The sequence below is a fragment of the Bidens hawaiensis genome, unplaced genomic scaffold (assembly GCF_021521415.1).
Source record: "Bidens hawaiensis isolate Kalapana, Puna unplaced genomic scaffold, B.hawaiensis_p1.1 tig00000296_1, whole genome shotgun sequence".
NCBI lineage: Eukaryota > Viridiplantae > Streptophyta > Magnoliopsida > Asterales > Asteraceae > Bidens > Bidens hawaiensis.
Genome location: NW_027491024.1, coordinates 6,117,403 through 6,138,992, shown reverse-complemented (window position 1 = coordinate 6,138,992; position 21,590 = coordinate 6,117,403).

Sequence of the window (21,590 nt, the reverse complement as noted above, 5' to 3'; positions counted from 1 at the left end):
TCTTTGAAAAGTATGATTATGTATGTAAGAAAGCATGAAGGTAAAAATGAACGTATGATTATGAATGTAAAGAAAGTAAGAAAGTAAAAATGAAAGTAAAAGCACTTAGGTGTATATGAAAGAAAGTTAAGAGATTAAGTATGAAGCGTAAGAATGTATTGTATGATTATGTGATTAACTAGAACTCACTCAGCGTAGCTGACTTTTAGTATGCACGCAGGTGAGTAGGATGAGGCAGCTCGCTTGAGGAGACACATGGCACTGAACAAGAATCTGGCATCTGAAGACTTATGATGTTTTAATTTAATGCTTTAATGTTGAAAGACAAAGGATGTTTTGAGACAAGTTATGAATTATGTAAAGTTTTATGAAAGTTTTATATTCCGCGTAAATGTTTTAATTAACTCTGATATTTAGAACTGTGTTTATGAGTAAATCCAACATGAAAGTAGGGTTACCGGTAACGGGGCCTTACACTATTCTACTAGCACAAGGCTAAAGTAGTTAAGGGAGCGCATGATCATACTTATTGAGGCTCAATAACAACATAAAAAAAACACTCGTGCACGTAAAGCATATGAAACATATAACACACAATAGAGAAAGTATTCTAAGTATCATACACCCTATACTTTGTGGTTTTAGGATCGAGTATATTAAATCATTCTTGTTTTGAATAAGTATACATGTTACCCCCAAAGTATAAAAGAGAAAACGGGGGATGAAATGAACTCACGTTAACTAAGTAACTTGAAAGATTGATTCGGGAATAATCAGAGATCGGTTTAACGAGCAAGACCTAGATTAAACGGGTCTTAAGTTAGTAGGTAATCTTGAAAGGGTTTAAAGTAAAATATATGACAAGTAAAGTAAATAAATGAAGTTTATGGTTTAAAATGTAAATATTTGAGAAATTAAAGACATGTTTCTTGAAAAATAAGTTTACCCGAAACTGGGTCTTGGTATTCCATTCATAAATATTACTCAACCTATGTCAAGTGATTATGTGAGTTATAATGCACTATTGCAAGACCCTTTGTTATATAAATACCAAAACGAGGTTTTAATCAAGTGTTCGGATTTATCGATTCGATTCTTGATAATTAACCAAACTCAAAGTCAACTTTCCAAAGTGATAAATGTTATGAGATAACTCAAAAATCAAAAGACTTAACCAAGTATATAGTTCTGTTGTGAAGAACCTTAACGTCTGTTAAGCGAGTAACTGGTTTCACCAGTCCAAACTTGTTATATGATCAAGTAGGATTTTGACACACTAAGTATGCTAAGAAAATGATTTAAAATTAGTTTTAAATACATTCTAGAAGAAAAGATGATTTCGGTGGCCCAAAACACAATTGTGTGTCTTAAGTGAGTGAATTCGGTTTAGTTCGGTTTGGTTCGGTCCTTGACTCGAAATGATACCGAGGATGGTTGCCACATACCCAAATACCATAGAACTATAAAAACGATTTTAGAAGTTATAATATTCAAATCTTACATAAACATGTTTATTTAACTATTTTAAACAAAACTTGTAAACAAGAGTTTGGTTTTGGTTCGGTTCTCAACTTGGGATAAAACTGAGGCTAGTGACTTCATACCAAATACCATGGAACTAATTTGATATGAATTAGAAACTAAACTACTTATACTTTAAACAAGACTAGTAAGCATTAAAGAAAATATAGTATAATCAAGGACTATAACGAGTCCTCCATGTAGCCTTGCCTTGTAGCGTATCACCTCAACCGACCATGGACGGATAAGGTGAAAGCCGAAGGTAAACAAGGGGTGCTTATTATATGTATGTTGTGCCACAAGCTTCAATTACTAAGTAACAAAACAAAATTAAAGAATGGTTCTTGTTTGATTATTAAGAAACCTTGAAGATATGAAGTTGTGTTCTTTGTTTGGGAGAGAAAAGAAGTGAAAGAACAAGGTTGAAATGAAGAAGATAAGCTTGTTTATATAGGGTAATGGTCAAGGTTTATTTCTATGTTTTATTTCCAAGCTTGCATGTATTTTAATTGGTTAAACAAGTTAAACAATGCAACAAAACAACAAAAAACAAACTTGTGACTGCAGGCCCCCTTAGCACGGCGCTAAGGTCTCTGCCCTTGACCTTAGCGCGGCGCTAAGGTCGTGGAGGGAAAAATCTGATTTTCAACTTTGTTAATTTTAGTCCCTGAAGTTCGTTTTGAGCTTTTTAGGGCATTTTAAGGGTTGTAAAAGACATTTTTGAGATTCGACAACCATAAAAAAATGTGTAACATAAAATCCATGATTTTTATATTACTAAAAGGTTCAGGATACAAAAAGGGTCGGTTTTAATAATAAAAAAAATACAAATTGACCCGAAAATGGGGAATGTCGCATACATAGTATAGGTGAAAGTATAAATGTAATCAATTTATTACATAGATTTTGTAATTGTTGTTTAAATTAATTTATGTTTTTGTATCTGAGTAGTCCCGTGCATAACACGGGTTCTAAATCTAGTAGTTATATAAAATAAACTAGGCATAAACCGGCCGAGTTGCGACGGTGTAGCAACGTGAATTCGTTCGTTATTCGTTAAATCTTTATTCTTTTATTTATTTAATTTATTGATTCTTTTAACTATTTTATTTAATTATTTAATTTAAAATTACATAAAGGTAATTCGTTAGTCATGCATAACGAATTAAAGTCATTCATAAGGAATTGAATTCTAATTCGTTAACGTATTTCGCTTCCGCCACTCTATAGCGAATGACTTCTAATTCGTTAAACATAACTTGACGAATTAAACACGAATTACAGCTAATTCGTTAATGATTTATCCTAAATTTTAAACGAATTAATTTTAATTTGTTATGCCACGTGTGCATTTAAGATAACGAATTACCTGATTCGTTATTTCATAATTCAAACGAATTACCTGATTCGTTATATAGGGATTCGTGAACCCCTTCATTTCCACTATTCACTTTCTTCTTCACCATCATACTATTATTCTGGCCGATTTTTCCAAAAATTTCGATCATCGTTATATCGTTTTTTATCATATATTCTAATTCATAAGGTAAAGATGATTATAACGTGATGGTATTCGTCAAGTTTGATAAATATTTGAAGGGTTAATTGTTTGATTATGTTATCGGGTTTTTAAGTTTTTAATAAACCTTTAATTTAGCCTAATTGTACCTCGATTTGGTATAAAAGATCAATACCATTACACTCGCGATGTGTTTTCGAGATCTCAGTGATCATTTGTTTGGATATAGATCGTCTATTATGATTGAATTGAATCCAGTATTGCAATTTTGACTTTTGATGTTCTTGGTGATTTTGACGTTGACATGATTAGTCAAACATTAAGCTTAAGGGCCATTCGTTATTGTGTAACGAATTGAAACTAATTCATGTCCAATTCGTTACACAGATCAAACGAATTAGGATAATGAATCATAATTTATAACGAATCAGATTTTCACTTGTTATTTATAACGAATCAGACTATAACTCGTTATGCATTTATTCATGATTCGTTAGACCTAATTCGTTCTCATTTACTTGATAGCGAAGCCTTAATTCGTCATAACGAACCACCTATTCGTTATAACGAATTAGAATACTAACGAAAGACAATTTAAATTATTTTAATATTAAAATGTTATAAATGTTAGTTAAATTTTAATCTTTCAATTTTTATAATTGTTATTATTAATATTCATTGTCACTGATTCTCGGGTTTCTTTATATAGTGCAATGGCTGATAATATGGTTCAAGATCCTCCTGTTGCTGATCAACAACAACAACATCAACCAAAAAAACAGCAACAGCAACAACAAAATTTGCCTTTGCTTCCGTACGACAAAAAGCATAACATTTACGACAAAAAGCATAACATTTGTTCTTTTGTTGGTACGAATTTTGCTGATGAGGACATGTTTGGAGATATAGTGACGTTTATAAGAAGTTCGGTTATTCATTATACTGTGACAGCACGACCGAAAGTCTACTTCAGCATTATACGTCAATTTTGGAACTCATCACGCTTTATAGAAGCCGAGAATCACATCACATCTACTATCAACGGGAAGCCTATCACTATCATAAGAGGGGTTATCAGAAGAGTGTTGTGGTTTGGGGATACTATAGATGATTCGTGTGAATATAATAGGGAGTTGATTCGTGGTTTATTTGCCCGTGTTCATTATAGGGGTGATTTGGGCAAGTTCATGTATAACAAGGCGTACTTGTGCCCACAATACAAGTACTTACTTCATGTATTAATTCATTGCCTTGGTGGACGTAAGGGTGGCTTCGATGAATGTCGTGTTATGTTACAATCGGCATTTGTTTGAATAAGCCATTCAACTTCTCTGAGATGATTTTTTTATCACTTTAAAGAACAATGTCTTATGGTGACTCAACACAAGAAGTTCTTGATGTATCCTCGCTTTCTTCAACTTATTATCCAAGATTTGATTTCAGACCTGGTGATTGATCAGACACTACGAGATGATGTGATGGTGCTGGATCATATGACTGCAGATACTGTTTATCGAATGAAGAGTTATAGACAGACTCTACATCCACCATTCAAAAGATTGATTGGTCATCTGTGGAATCCATATTATGTATGTCCTCCCGATGATCGCTGGATCCACAATGACTCGGATTCGAAGCGTGAGGAAGGACCAGGTGGGAACGATGGAGATGAGGGTGATGGTGGTGATCCAGCTCAACAACAACGTGTTGAGGCTGAGGCAGCTGTTGTTGCAGCTGGTGAATGTAAAAGGAAAGGAAAAGAGATTGCTGGTGAAGGGTCCTCGAAACGTCGAGTGACTGCTGGAGTTGGTATTTCATTTGGAGTACATCCTTCATGGTCTTCTATTATTCAACGACCGGCGGTGCCGCTTACTACTAGCACCCCGGAACTCACTTTGACGACCACACTGTCATCGGATCCTAGGCTTGGTATGATCCCTCAATCTGTTTTATCTACATTACCAATACCTATGACTGTTACTTCGGTGGTTTCTCCAGCATCAATGATGATGCCTCCACCGCCTATGGATGTTTCTTTCATGAGGCTTAACCATCCTCAAGGTCCTGTTCAGCCAATCCCTCCCTCGTTTCATGCAATGGCTCAGGATCAGCAGACGAATATGCTTTTGAGCTTACTTCATCTTTATGAAAATCAAATGTCTACTGATCGTCTTAATCAAGAGCGTTTGATGTAGAATCAAAATAAATTGCTGAGTTATGTCTCCTTTTGCCAAAAAGATACTAAAGCCCTTCTTGAGATTCTTACGTCTCAAGACGATGCAAAGACGATGCGCTCAAGAAACTCAGAAACGATGATGAAGATCCTGATGAGTCAGGTGTTGGGGGTGAGACGAAACAAACTCACGACTCATCTTCCGGTGCAGGTACAAATGCTTCTACCAGTGATTCTGGTAAACAGATGGTCGTTTATCATGACTCGGAAAATGTCAAACCCATCGAGTCGATAAAAGCCAATACTGTTATACTTGTTGATGGGTCGGGGGTGGTTAGAAGCATTGTTAATGCTGATGAGATTGAAGAAGGATAGTTTGTTGAAAGGTCCTTTACATGAGAGCATAATTCTATACTACTTGGTCTAAACGACGATGAACTAACCGTGTTAGAGGCTGAGGGTGACGTGGAGGTCGAGAATGATGAAGAGGTCTTGAATGATCCGACTATTCAGATTAACAAGTCCTTTATTTATGAAGATGTGGAAGTTGAGATCGAGGACATGACTGTTGAGGAATACCCTGACTTATTTCAACACATTAATGTTGATCAGGGTGCTCCTGTATTTAATGAAGAAACCGTTAAAGCAGCCGAAGATCATCTGGAAAAGATATCAAAGGGAAATAATGTTGATACAGGATTTGATTCAAAGCAAGATCCGACTGTTGCTGATATTCAGAGATGGTTTGCTTATCGGGAAAGAAATCTCGTAAGATTATGATGCATACAGGTATGTGGATAAAGAGCAGAAAATTGAAGTTGTCGCTCGTGCTCAAGAAAATTAGATGACATCTTTTAAGGCCGTATCTAAAGTGTGAGATGACATTATTTCATGGCTTTATGATTCAGATTTAAAGGTCTGTATTATCAAATGGGAGAATGGCATTCAATATTATGAAAAGATTACTGACGTTCTTTTGTTACCTCTTTGGGACGTTCGAACCCTCGCGTGTCGACCTTTTATGAACCGTGGGGGAAATCGACATGCAGATTAGTTTCATCAACATCTGCTGTTCGAGGTCAATCACGGGTTTAAAATTTTCAAGCCGCAGATTCCGATTCGCAAGCGCATTGATGAGATAGATCCAAGAACAGGTTGGAGGAAGCTGGTGCTTAAAGTAAAGCCTCCGAAGATAATGAAGTGTGTACCGGTCAAGACGCTGAATCAGCACATGTATTTATCTTTCAACCGCTGGTATTATGACAATCGAACTGACGAGGCCGTTATTGTTTTGGGTAAGGGCTTATAGACTGAGCTGATAAAGATCATTGATCCGATGTGGCTCATGAACTTGATAGAGACCGACAATGACGTGCTGTTCAAGAATAAGATATTAATAGAGCGTCGTAAAGACTATGACCGTGCAATGCAATTTCAACGCGTTGTTCGTGTGTGTCATGAGCATGGGATTCATAGCTGCAGAGACTGGCAGACCAAGCGCTCCAAATAATTTAAAGACAAAAAGCTCAAGACGAGGGGGTGTATGTTAGTGCACGGTTTTGTGTCTCGAGTCTTTATATTTATGTTTTGTATATATTAATGAAGAAATTATTATTATATAAGCTAGTTCGTTAAGAAGTCTCTAGTTCGTTAAGGATGTTTAACGAACTAGAAGTTAAGTTAAGTTCTCTCCTGATTCGTTAAGGATGTTTAACGAATCAGGGGATAGTTCGTTAAGGTTTATTACTTGTTTGTAATGTAACAAAGTGGATGTCTAGTTCGTTACATAATGTGTAACGAACTAGACTCGTCTTCTATATATAGAGGTGTTCATCCTCAGTTTAATTTAAGTTTTGATTTAACGTAACGAACCTCTGCAAAATCGTTCTCTCGATCAATACGTCACATATTTAATCTATTACATAATATATCCACATATTACAACTAACAATAATCTATATATATAATCAATAACCTATAAAGAGTAATAATGAACTAGATCCGTTAATCGTTTATTAGGTCTTAGATCTGAGATCCGAGGCGTTAACAGAATGGATACATACGCTATCATCATAGCGAATGAGGACACATTCGTTAATTGGTTTAGCAAATGAATGGTGAATGACTGGTCATTCACTAATTTCATACGAATGAGTTCATTCGTGGTCTTGGGGTGTGTGTAACAAGACTGCAGGACTTATAAGTACAATAGAGTAGCAAATGGCATCCATCTGTCTATCATTGTTCTTATCGTTTTTCCTATTATCTAAACCAAACCCTTGAAATATTTTTTAAATCAATCTGAGTGTTTAGATCGATTATATTCATCATCGTCCATCATAATCTGGTAGTTTATCATCTTGAATGATGATATCATTGAGTTTATGAATTGATTTCAATGGTTTTGATGCTAAAACCCTGCTGGATGTAAAATAAAGTAATTAACAAATAAAAATCTGATATAAAATGAAACTTGAATGTATTAGGCTGTTATCGATTATGAATCGATCATTTTGTGATAATTTTGAACGTTAAGGATTCATGTTTAAATGCTATCAAAATTCAAACTTGCATGTTTGACTTTCTAGGTTTATCATCAATTTTGACTTTGACATAATTGTCAAACTATCCATTAGTTATATGATTATTCGAAGTCGATTCGTTAGATTTTATTGTTCATTCATTAAGATTTTGACAAATGAACTTCATTTATTATCTCTTTTACCGAATGAACCTCATTCGTTAGTTTTACTAGCGAATGAGGCTCATGCTCTGTATTTTATAGCGAATGTTACCTGAGTCACTAGCTTATAGCGAACAAGGTCATTTGCTAATTTAGGTTAGCAAATGTAATGTTGCCATTCGTTAATTATATCTTAAGAGTTGCAACGAATGAGGAAATTTTGGTCATTTTCACGTATACTATAAGTTTTATCATGCTCGTTTTTCGCAGAAATGGTGGAACAAGAACATGTTAACATTCAAGTTGATTAGCAATGCAGCCAGAGTGATACATCATGCTGAAATTCTTCAAAAACAACAAGTGGATAAAAATCACAAGAACAAGAAGATGAACTTGCTGGTGCTCGTTGGGTAGCTGATAAACAGCATAACATCGTTGCTTTTCTAGGGCGGAACTTCTTTGTTAGGGATATGTTTAAAAATATTATAACATTTCTATGTTGATCAAGGTATTATCGAGACATATCCACCAATCTCCCAGTATACTACAGTATCGTTAGACGTTTTGGGAGACGGCTCAATATGTTTCTGGTGAATATCACATCGTTTCTATCGTTAGACGTTTTGGGAGACGGCTCAATATGTTTCTGGTGAATATCACATCGTTTCTGAAGTTCAAGGAAAAAAATATCATTATTACTGTTCAGCTTATCTGTACAGTATTAGATTTTAGTGATATAGATAATGATGTGAATGAATTTGACAAAGAGTTTATCAAAGGGATCTTTGGGAGATTAAAATACAATGGGAATCTTAATGCATCTCAGTACAACAAGGCACACCTCTGTGTGCAATACAAGTATCTTTACGTGCATTAAATTATTGCTTAGGAGGAGAAAGTGTTGGCTTTGACCCATGCAGGATTTATGTTGTAATATGCTATGGAGGCTTTGGTGTTGAACAATTCGTTCAATATCTCTAAAATGGTGTTCTGTCACTTGAAGGAGAATCGCACCACAAAGACACACAAGTTTCTTTTGTATCCACGGTTCTTACAAATGCTTATTGATCTTCTGGAGCCTAACTTGCCAGAAAGATCCAACTGTGGCTGATGATCGTATTATCTTAGAAAACATGAATGAAGATACGATGAGAAGACTTTTGTTTTATAGAGGCCAGACTGAGCATACAAGAGCCAAAGTATAAAATATTGATTGGGCATTTGGCAAGTGAGTTCCAAATATTGTTCCTGATATTGTGGTTCAAGTTCCTCCAACATCTATTGTGTTTACTACAGTAGTGTGTACTTCTCCTGCACCAGTCATTACTATTAGTCCGAGTAGTCTGATGGTTGCATTGGTTAAAACAACTTCATCGAATCCAAGATTTTCTTCCATCCCGAGACTGATGTTACAATATGTTCAATCTCCAATCTCTCCTCCACAACAAGTTGCTGCAACATCAAGCCCCACTATGTCTATTGGAAGAGTGCCGAGGCTAATGGTTCATTTCATGCCCTTTAATCGACTACATGGTCCTATGATGCATGATCATCATGGGTTCTACAACTTACTGTTAAAGCATTAACACTATCACTTGATGAATTTTATACATTTGGAAGAGAACCAAATGCTAGCTGATCGACAATTTCAATAGAGTATGCATACAAATCAGAGGCAAATGATGAAGGGTTTATAGTTTTAAAATAAGTATAATAATGAGTTGATAGCCTTGATAGCTGCTCAAAGATGAGAAGATAGCGAAGCAAGATGAGTTGATCCTACCGTCACACCCCAACTTAAGGCGGAAATGCCGGGGCGTGAGCTGATTGCTCACGACTCTCAATGTACTATCATGCAATAATTTAAAGTGACAATATCTATTTAATTAAATTGGATATTCAAACAATAAAGTACATAATCCATAATACAACAAAAAATTTATATTTAAGATGATATTGATTAAAATTCTTCTAAGTTAAATTCTTTACTAAGTTTTAACCAACTTGCATTAAATTAATATGATAAACTACGTATGCGTATAAAATAAAAATAATTTTGTCAACACACGGTTCAGTATGTAAAACACCAGTTAACTTGAGTTACAATATTATATATAAAGAAAACGCGAACTGTTCCCGTGACATAAGTAATTAATCCATAGCATATAAACAATTCAAACAAATAATAAAATATGGGCTAAACAGTTGCCATGCGAATCGAGCATTGGTTACCACCAATGAGTTGTCGGTGAAACCATTTTCATGCGTTTAGACGTCGGCCGCTACGACAGTCGTATGATCATACCAAAATATGTTGGACCTCTCCGAATGCGTTCAAATTATCAAATTTACAAGTAGCAAGTAAGGCATTAAACCGATATACACACAAGGATTAAACAGTTGCAATTTTGAATACTATATAATAGGTAAACAAATACGATGCGCATATGTCCCCACAAAGGATTAAAAATATGTAAAAAAGTGGAGTAAAATACTCACCTTAGTAAATAAGCGAATGTAGGAATATGATAAGAAAACGAATATTGTGAGTCACGCTTGTCGAGATGCATCAACGAACAAAATCCAAAGTAATAATAATCGGAAACATAACTACGGATCAATATATATTTATAATGATTTGAGATTGACTGGGTATTTGAGAGTTTAAAAATAGTTTATTTTAAAGACTATTTTATAAATATTATTAAAAATAAATAAATGTAAACAAATAAATCATTTAACTTAAAAATATTAAATTTGTAATAATTAAGATAAATATTTGTTTCTATAATATTTAACCAATGATTATTTAATTATAATAAGATATATTTTTGTATTTTAATTATGTATTTTAAACTAGAAATTTTTTAAAACCTTTATTATTTAAAATCCTTGAATAATTTAGTACTTATAATATATATACTTATATATATATATATATATATATATATATATATATATATATATATATATATATGAATACATGTAAATATATGGTTTTAACAAAGGTTTCGGAAAAATGACTAGTTAATATGGCAATTTTAGTAAAATTTAAGTTATTTATTGTATTTGTAATATTAATAATATAATTTATATGATAAAATATATAATATATAATAGGTTCAACCTATTTACAAAAAAAAAATAGAGATAAAAACGACGGCTGGGACTAGAACCCACATAGATGGCCGGCATAAAGTTGTTATAACACACACCCTAGACCGACTGTGTTGGGCTGTCAGTTATTGACATCAAAAGAACGATAATTTATAAACAGACAGATAAGCAATCCAGATGAACATAAAACACAGAACAATCAATCGGCTAAAACGTTAATCGTTTGGCCGATTAACCATGGGGTTAATGATCTTGACATGACGATGAACATAATCTTATAACATAATACCTATTCCGATGTTTAATTACAAGTCAAATTGATCAAACTAAGGCCGGCACTATCGCGGTCCAGGAAAGACACTAGCAAGAGATGTTAATCAAAATAAACGATGAACGTGTGATGGTGTAGACGCGTGTAATTTACTATAAAGATCTCTATGATATAATACCCAACTAGTTAAGCACGGTTTGCATAATAATGTCAATACGAATCACAAAGATCTTGATTACCAAAGTTGTAACGTTGGTGAGGCCGCAAATAGCACGATGAATGATTCCCCTAGATCAATTCCAAGTTTAGTCGAACATTAAGGCACAAGATATCAAAACGGGTCACGGGTATGCGGGTGTGAATCTAGATCGCGTGTTTGGGTTACTGGGTAATTGGATATATATTATATTATTAATACAGACTTTGCAAATAGGCCCCTCTACTATGAAGATAAAAACAAAATGATTTAAAGTATTGGTTAGGCTTAAAATTGTATATATAACAAAGTTGTTTTATAAATTTAATAACAAATACTAATAAAAAAATAATAACTTGATAAACACGATATTTTATCGGTAAAATTTCTTGAACATCGAAATGGGTCGGGTAAATGATAAAGTATATTAATTTGAAAATCCGAGTTGTTACAGTATCCCCTATGTTTGGGAATTTCATCCGGAAATTAAAGAATACTAAAATAAAACCATTACATTTTGAGAAAAATAAAATTTTAAAATATAATTTAAAACTAATCATAATACCGAACTTTGAATAGTTGAAGCAATGCTTCAAATGAAAATCCGGTAAGGGCACTTATATATAGGATGTACCAGCGGCGTATCCAATATGTCATTATCATCTTTACATTTGTACCTTTATCCCAACTATTTTAGATTCTATATTATGACACAAAATTTTTCGTATTATGATTTCCATGTGAGGACTTGGGTAATTGTAAGGCCACGGTCCCGGTGCCCTACATTGGACGTTTGATTTACTCATAAACACAGTTCTAAATATCCGAGTTAATTAAAACTTTTCGCGGAAATATTTAAGTCAACCATATCTACATATCATTAAATACTTGTCTCAAAACATCACAAATTGTCTCAACACAAAACTAAAAATAAAACATCATGTCTTCCTTCCATATATACCATCCATTAAATCCATGCCATGTGCCATTCTCATGCTAGCACTTTTAATCAATTTACCTGCGTGCATACTAAAAGTCAGCTACGCTGAGTGAGTTCTAGTTAATTAGGCAACATACAATACATTCATATACTACATACTTAACCTACTTTACTTTCTTTCGTGCATACATAAGTACATACCTTTTTTTCTTACTTTCATACTTTCATATTCTATCTTACTTTGCATACATACGTATATGTTTTAAAGAGCCTTTCCCCAGTAACCTCACATATATTGTTAGAGTCTGTCACTCTCCTTTCACATATATTAATAGGGTCTGCCACCCTCCTTTAACATATATTATTAAGGTTTGCCACCCTTTTACCGTAAATTCATACATACCATCCTTTTATTTTATATTTATATACTTTCATACATACTCTTAATCTTTTCTATATCATACAAACATCATTCATAAACATTCCTATATCATACATACATCCTTCATAAACATTCACATATCATACACTTACGACTTAAGGCAAGTGTATTAACTATTTACACAGAGTATGCACACAGCCCCGAAAGCATAAAAAAGTAAATGGGGCTAGAAACTCACGTGGGTCCGATTCCTTTAAGAGTTAATAGTAACTCCTTTCCTTAACTAGAGGCAGCTAACTGCATAACAATTACAAGTATCAATTAACTAGCCCTATCCATATCATATTTTAGATTAAAAAGACCCTCAATGGACGGTGATATGGGGGCAGCGCCCCAATCAGCGGGGTCTAGGGCCAGCAGCCCCTAACAGGGTTCAAGGGGCCGAGCCCCTGGCTGGGGCCGAGCCCCTAGTTGTAGTAATTTTATTTTCATTAACAATTCTTTACTAAATTATCATCAGAAAACTTAAGTTTGAACTAATCGAATGAGATTCTAATCGAATGAAATTCTGATCGAATGGAATTCTTATCGAATGGAATTCTAATCAAATGGGAATTCTAATCGAATGAAATTTTTATCCCATTCGATTTGATTACTTTGCCCATTCGATTCAAATACTTTGCCCATTTGATTCGATTCAATTACTTTTCTTTTGAAACATGTTTCTTAAGGGCTCGATTCATATATGACTTCCATTCTTATCACTTTCCGGTCGTTCCTGTCAACCCATTTTGCCCGTTTTGCATAAGAAACGAGCCTTGTTCTATAACCACATCATTTTCTTGCACTAACCAGGTCCAAACGTTACTTGTTTGTTCCATCTCTTTATAAACATTTCATTTACATTAAAGTTTGCATTTTTCTTACATAATAAGGCCCGATTTTCCTTAGTACCAAATATTAGGGCAAAATGACCTAAAAAACTTAACCTTTACATCTAAAACGTACCTTTTGGTTCACTTCTAGCTACAGTTTGTATCAACATGTGATTATGGACGCTTTTTCTTGTTTGTATGATGAAAATATACTACAAACCCCTTCTTGGTTTGGATTCAAATCCGATCCGAAAGGGAGAGGAGTGTTTGTGTGTGTTTTGAGTGTGTAGGGAGGCAAGGTTGGTGGAAATGAGGGTTTTAGGGTTTAGGGAGGTTTAAGGGGTTTATATACCCTTAAGCCCATGGACCTAAGACCCATTAGCATCCATTATTCCATATTTTATTGACCAAGCCCACACTCTATTATTTTTATCTAACTTAATTGAATAATAACACACTATTTATAAAAACAAAATTTCTTTATTTATTATTATCAAAAGTAGGATGTTACAGTAATTATGTGTTGACCCGCAATAACTTAGATCGTTGGATGGTCCACATAATCGTTCAACAGTGTGGGTTACAAAATATTTGAAAGACATGATTTTGAGAAAACAGAAGTTTTAAGGAGTTTTAAATATATAACTAGAAAATCACTAATGTATAAGACATTTCAAAAGTTGCAGTGGATTTAAATAAAACAAAGAAAATTCTAAAATATCTTTTTATGTAAAAGTATAAGTCTTTAAAGTTTTAAAGGAATAACTTATTAATACTTGAGATTAATAAAATGGGTTGTGATGAATGAGGATAAAAAATAAGATAGAAGTAGGCTTTCATAAAAATTCACTTAAAATAAAATTAGCTTTATTCTTACGATAAGATATGCGAAGGATAAATAGTTCAAACTAAAATAATTCAATTCCGTAAAAAGGCGTTACAATTCATAATTTGGAAAAGACAAAAATAACTTAAGATAGAATAAGAAATTAGAAAAAAGTCTTTGGAGTCCTTGAGTAGCTTAATTGATTTGGAGCCTGAGCAACTGATGTAGATTGACTTGGAATAGCTTGAATGGGTTAAACTTGTATAGCAAGGCTTGAGTAGAGTATGTTTGGTACACTTGAGCTTGCGGGTGCGGGGTTAGCTGGAGTTGGGTTAGGTAAGGTAGACTTTGATTGATGGGAGAAGCTTGAAGGACATGGGGTTGATGGGTTTGAACTTGGTGAGCATGAGAAAAGTAGTAGGGTGCAGTTATAGCTTGGGCTTGATGAGCATGGATAAGTTTAGGGCACGAGATGCGGAGATGATTGGTTCTCCAATGGTAGCAAGCACGGGTATTAGGAACACCGGGTTGAGCATTATGGGCTGCTTGTGCACTAGGCGTGACATTGTAAGTGTTTGCAAGGAGGCCATAACGATTGTATTGGGTGCATAGTCGGTAAGGTGATTGAGCAGGTGATGATGGTTACATTTGGCACATAGAGGATGAGGTCCGACGCAGGCTCTTTTGTTCGGGGCATTTTGGTTTTGGTTAGGAGGAGGTTGGTTATTGGGTTGGTTAATGGCAGAGTTTTGATGGTTGGTTTTACGCTTCTTGTTGTGGTTGTTGTTCTGGTGATTGTTGTTGTTTGAAGCGGGTTTGGGTTTGGCTTTAGCATCAGGGGATGAGTAGGTTTCGGTCTTGTCAGGAGTAGGCTTGGAATCGTTTCAGGACAAGGGTCCATTCCAAACATGATTGTCGGTGAGGGAAGTAGCTTGGTTCATAGCCATAACGATGGTTAAGCGGTCACGACTCACCACAACATTACCAAAAATATTTGGTAAACTGCGAATGTACTTCTGAATGCCACGGTTCTCAGGGGTTACAAGGTGAGGTATGATATGACTAATCTCACGAAAATGGTTGGAATAGGTGGAGTTATTGTAACAGCCCAGCTACCACCGCACCATAATATTGTCCGCTTTGGTCGGGATGTACCACCATCGCCACACATATTTGCTTTTGGTTGCCCAGGTGTTCACCCATCCTCATACTACTCCCACCTGAGGACGCTTAACTGTGGAATTCTCCTCTCATCCACTACCATTAAGCGCCCAAAACGCGTTATGATGGGGAAGGTATCCACCTCCTTATAAAGAAGGCTTTGTTCTCATTCCCAACCGATGTGGCATGTCACAATCCACCCCCCTTAGGGGTCCAGTATCCTCGCGGAACCTTGCACCACCGGTCCGGCCCTGGCTCTGATACCATCTGTAGCAGCCCAGCTATCACCGCACCATAATACTTTTCGCTTTGGCCGGTACTTACCACCATTACCTCACAATGTGGGATGCCGCAGTTATCCCCACCGCTTTGCTTGAGCTCCCAAAATTCGGTTTCAAGCCTTTGCAGTTCATGTTCGGGGCAAAAATATTTCTTTATAGCCTCCTTGAGATTGTCCCAAGGCATGGCCACATCCAAGTCAGTTCCTTGATCGGCTTTGAAAGCACTCCACCAAGTGATAGCTCGATCCTCGAAAACACTTGAGGCGAACTTAGTTCGTTTAGCGTCCGGACAATCACAATGGATAAACACATTCTCCATCTTCTTGAACCATTGCAAAAGTTTGGTGGCATTTTCCTCACCACGAAAACAAGTAGGTTTGGTACCCAAAAAGTTCCGAAAGTCATAGTTGTTCGGAACATCACATGTAGCAGAAGCATTCGATTTGATGCTTTGGATTTGGGTTACGATAGTGGGCATAGCAGCAGCAAACTCTTTGGTGATACTAGAAACCAGGCGACGATCGTGAGAACTCAGATGAATGTTGATGATGACATTCTATGAGGAATAAAGGTAAAAGATTTTAAGATAAGGGGTACATTGTGTAATTACTTATGAGATGATGCAGTCAATACGATAATGCGTGATAAATAGATGAGGAGATAAGGTCAGTTTAAGATTTAAATTAAATAAGAAAAATTAACTTTAAGGTTGAGGCATAGCCTAGGAGTTGTGTGTGTGTGTGCATGACAATATAATAATAAACAATAATTAAATAATTATCTAAGAAAGCTGTTAACAAATCATTTGAACACATAAGCAAACAGATAAGCACGTATGGGGATCCTAAGCATGTTACTATGGCACCACTAACGACCTATCTTAAACCTTCGGCTTTGAACCAATCTGTCACACCTTAACCTAAGGCGGAAATGCCAGGGCGTGAGCTAATTGCTCACAGCTCTCAAGGGACTATCATGCAACAATTTAAAGTAGCAATATCTATTTAATTAAATTGAATGTTCAGACAACGAAGTGCATAATCGATAACATACAACAAAACAAATTTATATTTCAGATGACCTTGATTAAAATTCTTCTAACTTAAATTTTTCACTAAGTCTTCACCAACTTTATTAAATTCATATGATAACCTGCATATGCGTATAAAATAAAAATAATTTTATTAACATAGGGTTAAGTGAGGAAAACACCAGTTAATTTGAGTTACAATATAATATATAAAGAAAACGCAAACTGTTCATGTGATATAAACAATTAAGCCATAGCATATAAACAATTTAAACAGATTATAAGATATGGGCTAAACCGTTGCCATGCGAATAGGGCATTGGTTACCATCAATGAGTTGTTGGTGAAACCATTGTCATGTATTTGAACGCCGGCCACAACGACAGTCGTATGATCATACTAAAAATATGTCGGGTCTTTCCGAATGCGTTCAAATAAGCAAATTAACAAGTAGCAAGTCAGGCACTAAACTGATATACACACAAGAATTAAACAGTCGTAATTTTGAATACTATATAATAGTTAAATAAGTATGATACGCATATGTCCCCAAAAAGGATTAAAAATAAGTAAAAGGGAACCTTAGTGAATAAGAGAAGGTTGGAATATGATAATAAAACGAATATTATGAGTCACGCTTGTCGAGATGTACCAACGAACAAAATCCCAAGTAATAATAATCGGAAAAATAACTACGGATCAATATATATTAATAATGATTTGAGGTTAACCGGGTATTTGAGAGACTGTAAATAATTTATTTTAAAGACTATTTTATAAAGATTATTAAAATATAAATAACTATAACAAAATAAATCCTTTAACTTAAAAATATTAAAATTGTAATAATTAAGATAAATATTTGTTTATAAAATATTTAACCAATGATTATGTAAAAATAATAAGATATATTTATGTATTTTAAGTATGTACTTTAAACTTGAAATCTTTTAAAACCTTTTATATTTAAAATCCTTGAATAAATTAATACTTATAATATATGTACTTATATATTGTAGGTTCCCAGCCGGATTTACACAGGAGTATCTCGTAACAAGAGGGTGCGGAATCCCCTACGTATACGATACGAGTGTTAAGACGATGAAGACGTAAAAGACAAGCTAACACACGAGTATATAAGAGAATACTTGTTATATTGCAAAGGTAATAACCAAAATACCAAACACGTGACACACAGAGTCACCAAAACCTAGTCGTCCAAAACTTATGTAAATGAGCCGAAGTTAGGGTTTAAATAACATGACAACTTCGCCTAACATGCTAGGCGAAGTTGTAACACCCCGTAACCGCAGCGGAAACGTACACGGGATGCAACAGACACATCTGATATCAACAACATTGCTTATAAAGAAAACACCACTACATTAATTTAAACGAATTACATTGTTCCGAGTTTCGTTACCATCTAGGTGTTATCACATAAGTTTTGCCGATAGTACATTAACATATTTAATGCAAAATATAGATCCTTAATCTTCCACAAAATAGCACACATCATCAAGCACGTATCATTCATTCCAATTTGGGTGTACCTAGAAAGCATGTAAAGAAAACGGGTCAACTACGAATAGTTGGTGAGTTTCACTAATTTAAGTAAACCATGACAAATCATTTTAATAATCATAAATTAATGATGTAATTATGCTGAGCCTATAAGTGAAAACTCTGTTAACCCAGAAACACCTTTAATACCCTCTGGGGACACTGTTAACCCAGAGACACATTTAATAACCTCTGGGGACACTGTTAACCCAGAAACACATTTAATAACCTCTGGGGACACTGTTAACCCAGAAATACATTTAATAGCCTCTGGGGACACTGTTAACCCAGAAATACATTTAATAACCTCTGGGGACACTGTTAACCCAGATCACTGTTTCGGGCCTTACAATATTAGCAACTCAGACAATTACCATTTAAATACATTACCGTACGATTCCCGTACAATAAACATTATATAAATACATTCATTTCCATGCGATCGGCATGTACTTAAACACTTTGATAAAAACATGCTTTCCGCCCCGGGAAAATATTTAAAACAGTTCAATAAAAAGGGGCTCGTGAAACTCACCTTTTTGGTGAGCAGAGGTGTAATACTGGCACGGCTACTTGTCCGGATCTGTAATACGATCCCTAAGTCGTTACTACACAATCTCTATTAATATAACTTAAATTCGTGTTAACCGGTACGTCCGGGGACACTGTTAACCCAGTACCGTACACGATCCGGGGACAATGTTAATCCCCGATACACTTCTCAGGACTTAGATTGTGATATCACTTAGAGTTCTTTAGTCAAAACTACCATTAGTTTGTTTTCTCGTTTTGCGTGCCTAGCACGGTTATTCGTCTTTATGTTTTCAAAAATGAGTTCGGCCACATACGACCCGAAAATAGTTGTTATTGATATTTTAATTAAAGTGGTGAAATTAGAGCTCGGTTTAGACACCCCGTTTGGCCGCGGGGCCCGTTTCCGTCTTTAATATACCGGAAACGACTAAATCGGGTAAAATTACCCAAATCATCCGAATTATTTTCGGATGATTTATTTTTACTTAACTAACTTAGTTTCATGAAAATAGTCCATTTTTAAGGTTTTTACACACCAGTCAGCTCGCTTAGGCGAACTTTGCCGGTTTACACGTTTTAAGCTTTAAAAGTTTGTTTTTAAGTTCCATTTAGCACAAATAAATATCCGTTTAGTCTCGGATCTTGAAATTTTGCACAAATCAGTTTTTGACAGTAAGGAATTTTATAAAAATATTTCCAGAATTAATTTTTATATTTAATATTTATTTATCTATTTTTAAACGTCATTTAAACACCAAATATGCCGAAAATACCAAATGACTTTAGAAAAATCCCAAATTTTTCTGAGATGACTCCTGCCATCCATATAGTTCCCAGTAATTTTTACAGAACCAAAAACTCATTTTTCATGCCATTTTCACCAAAACCGAGCTAGAAAACCCTAGAACTCGTTTTACCGAAAAGCCTACTTAGACTTCTCCAATGGACCTGAAATTTTGTGTGTGACTTTTATATGTTATAAAAAGCTTATCTAAATGTTTCCAGAATTTTTCATGATGTTTAGCTATTTTTCACCATTTTTAGCCAAAACCAAGCATTAAATTCACCAAATATTCATCCTTTATCCAAAAATTACCAAAATTTCACAGATCTCATATTTTCATGTGTAGATCATCTCTGTGAAATTTCATGACTCAACTCTAAGTCTACCACAATCTGTCCAAATCTTACAAATCATACGAAAAACCGAACTACCTTGTGTTTCTAGCTTTAGATCGCAAAGATCTTGCTTTCTAGCCTTTGCTAGCAACTAGATACAACACCTACAAGCACAACAACACCACATCAAGCAAGTTATACCCACAATCAAGCCATTTCTTTCATAGTTTCGGTTAAGACATCAAAACAAAGATTTTAACCGTAAAAATTCGTTTTTGACTCTTTTAAATCCTTTCTTGGACCAAGATCCCTTATATAACTTGTATACATCACTTGATCACGCAAGAATCGGTTTCATCTCGGGTTTTCACCCATTTTTCACTTGAAACTTCATTCTCTTGCAAACAACTTAAGATCATGGAATCAAAACTATGAATCAACCATTAAAACCATGTTTTTACCTTATGATTCTTGTTAAAAAGAAAGGATTTGGATGAATGTTGAAGTGTGTTGAGAGGATTGTGGAGTTGGGAGCTTAGAAAAAAGAAAAATGAAATGTGAGTGTGTGATCCATGGACCGATCGGTCCATGTATGTGTGGGGGGGGGCCCACATCTCAAACCATGGCCACACATTTGGATTGTGTAATCCGGATAATGTTGTGGATAATCTGGTTCAGTTCGTTTTTCGGTTAAACACTTAATTCGGCTTAAAACGAGGCTAAAACGGTCGTTTTTCGGCTTAAAAATAAAATTTATATAAAACCGATTTAAAATCTTTAAAAACTTAAACCGTGACATTTATTGACTCAACACATCATATTGTCGGTCATTGTGCATCTTTTTCGGCTTGATCGATCGTCTCTTGCTTGGTTTGATGTTAAAGGTTTCGTTTAACGTACCGACGTACTAATAAATCGAAATCCTTTTTCTGTGCTATAATTCACTTATCCCGAAGCCTTAATACTTCGTACACATCACTAAACATTATATATTTCGTCTATAACGTAATTCCCCGATTCGTTCGGGTTTCAATAACCGTTCATAGATTAATCGTAATTTCAATATGACTAGCTGTACATTCGAGTATAATTCGTACTGTGAATCTTATATACTCATATAAACACATTATAATTCATATATTCGGTATTAAATAACACGTAAATAGTATATTCCGGCTAGGGTATACCTGAATTTGCCGGAATCGTTACAGAAGTTGTCCTAACTTCGCTAGTCACAAGTTCGCTAAAACACAAAGGAAACATGATACGAACAATTTCAGCACAATACGAACAAAGTAAACGATTACAGACACAAATAAACACAAGATACTGAACTACTGGCATCATGCACCAACAAACTCCCCATTGGCAGTAGCTTCATATCTCTAAACTTTCTCAT